Source organism: Octodon degus, unplaced genomic scaffold, assembly GCF_000260255.1.
Source record: "Octodon degus isolate 3935 unplaced genomic scaffold, OctDeg1.0 scaffold00036, whole genome shotgun sequence".
NCBI classification, from domain to species: Eukaryota; Metazoa; Chordata; class Mammalia; order Rodentia; family Octodontidae; genus Octodon; species Octodon degus.
The window spans coordinates 17,381,927-17,384,787 of NW_004524612.1; the positions used below are offsets into that span (position 1 = coordinate 17,381,927).

At 37.0% G+C, this 2,861-nt stretch overlaps 1 pseudogene; it reads right to left on the reverse strand.

The window, feature by feature from the left end:
* LOC101563500 overlaps window positions 1-361 on the reverse strand; it is a 26,520-nt pseudogene extending 26,159 nt beyond the window's left edge.
* Between the last annotated feature and the right edge of the window lie 2,500 nt (window positions 362-2,861).

The window sequence follows — 2,861 nt, forward strand, 5'->3', positions numbered from 1 at the left end:
GCTTCATAAAGTAACCCTCATCCTTAGGGTAGGATAGAAGAGGGTCTGAGAAAGGCAAACTTTGGGAAGAATACACTCCTCTATTAATGTATTCTCTGCCCCCTCAGCGGTTTCTCACCTCACAAGCGATACTGGGTATGAGTTCTTCCCCCGAGAACAATAAATTCTCTCCGTTGATTCCACTGTGTCATTGACAAGAATAAGCGGTGACTTACGTGCATCCACAGCAGGAAGAGACCGGGAGTGGACACAGCATGAGCACGAGGATGTTGGACTTGTGCACGGAGGGTAAAGAGACGTGCCACAAAACATCCTGCGCCCAGGAGTTGTGCTCCCTGAAGCTGCCCCCGAGTGCACTCATCTCCAGGCCTGGGTGGTGGAGTCACTGGTTACAGCATGTGGCAGGACGCTCTGAAATCTCGGGTATTATCAGTTGCTTCATTGGGAATGGGAACTTTTCCTACTTTTTGTTTTACCCCAAATTTCTCTTCAGTAATGGATATTTTGCATTTCCTGCTTCAGTACAAAGGGAAAAATAGTGTTTCTCTGCTTTTTGAGAAATATATATTCACAGATGCTGATGACATTCAGAAGATTCATAGGAGATACTTTTACACAGAAAACATTCTTTTGACTTCACTGCAGTGTGAGTCTGATTATAATCTATAACCTTAGAAGCGTTTGTAAGATTTTTGAGGTGGGGATGACATTTGCATGAACTTTTTCCAGACTTAACATTATTTCTTGAGAACGCAGACTGATATGTGCTGATTTTGGCACTCTGATCACAGTCAACATGTTTGTCCTCTTCTTGTATGCTTTAAGAAAGTAAAGTTTGAAAAATAGTTTTTTTTTTTTTGTTTTTTTTTTGCAGTAAAAGATCTTCATACAGTTCAAGACATATAAGCTCAGAGCTATATGTAAAGTATTTATTTTTCCCCATAATTTTATTAAGAAATAAATAACAATGAGACAGTTTCAAATCAAATTGGTAGGACAGTTCGAATAATTAACACATCGCATACTGCCTTCCTAGTGCTTGTTTGTTATACAAGATGAAGACATGATATCCTATTTACAAACACTATTAGAACAAATCAGTCTATTCCTTGCATTAAGAGAATGTAGCTATATATCTATCTAACCATTTTGAGTATATAGATACAAAATGGACATTCATCTGTATCCCCTTTTTTTTTTGTTTAGTTCCATCATTTAAATATTGTAGGTTTGTGAACTCAGCACAATATTCCAAAATAGTGCAGTAGTCCATAATAGTACTGGGTCTTCCACTTGACTGGCAATGCCAGAATTTGTTGACCTGAGTCCCCTACAGCTCAACATAACAACATGGCTTTATTTCTTGTACTTCATTTTTGTACTTTTGTGCTGGATGGTTAAGATCAAGATAAAGCAAGATATATATAACAAGTATTGTAGCTTCGGATTTGATAAGGTCAGTCAAATCCCCTCAGGATTTATCCTGACACCCTGTACCTCAGATTGTAAATCCTTTATCAGTGTCAGCCATGTGAGTGAGTCATGGTCATTGCTTGGCCAATTTTCTGTGTATGAAAGTCTGAGAGAATGTTTTCTCCATGTGACTCTCGTTAGGCACACTCTACATCATGGATCACTTTCCTCTTGGCCCCATAATCTCCTTGATCAGAAAATTTTGGACACAATTGAGTTCCATGTTGTTTTAATACAAGTTCTCATATGTCCTGAGACTTAATTGACCTTGGAAGGCTAAGGCTAAAATGTTGGCTTTCCTTGCACCCCTCCTTTTTCTCTAATTTTTGATCTGCAAACTTAGGTTGTTAACCCTCCAGGAGAGAAGGTAAAAAATAGGAGTAAATAATTATATATATTTACACATAAGTCCAGAAATCTAACCATATACAACATTGTTGCAGGACAGTCCTTTAGTACCCCTTTTCCTGTCTCTTGCCTTCATTCACCACCCCCTTCCTTTTTAAACAATCATCTGCCTGAGAGACAGCACGGCCGCAACTGGCATGTCATGACAAGCAGCCTGTATTCAGAAGACCAGAGTGACAGGCACTCCAAGCATGAAGCTACTATTGCAAATTGCCACCTTCCATGTAGTTATTAGTTCACAGATATCAGCATATATACTTAGTCAGGGTGAGAATCCTTCCAATGAACTGCTAGATTCAAAAATCTTCTGAAGATCCTCAGGATCATGGCCTTGCTCATCTCGTATATATAACTGCATGGCTTGCCTCTGTCACGCTTCCTAGCTCCTCTCCTTGCTCTCTCTTCATTGTCTCGTCCTCAAGCTCTTGCTTTCCTTTTAATTGTTTTATACTTATTTGTATTTCTTCTTGTAAAATATTTCTTAAATAGAAAATATTTTTGTGGTCTTTCCTGACTATAAGTCAAACTCTGCCTGAGTGAATGATAGGGGAGACCGTATTTTGAAGTTAGTAATAGGAAAGATTTGAGTTTTCATTAATTACACTTTTGTCTCTTCATGTATAAACACTCCCTAAGGCATTTTTCATTTGAACATTGTACGGCACTGATTGATTCTGTGAATTAGTTAATACTACATGAAGTCTGAAGTGTCATCAGACTCTCTTAATTTATTTTCATTGAACGTCTGATGAACTCATCTATTTTGGAAGTAAATCAACTATTGTTTTTAATATAGTGATACAGCTTCACATACTACTTACACTGAACATTAATTCTAGATTACTTAATGCATAATACAATTGAGTGATCTTATTTTTACTTGTTTCTTTTTTGATATGTTAAACTTTAAATCCTTATGCAATGTGAAGAAAAAAAAGAAATAAATAAATAAAAGAAATTTTAAAATAGGAATAAACAAT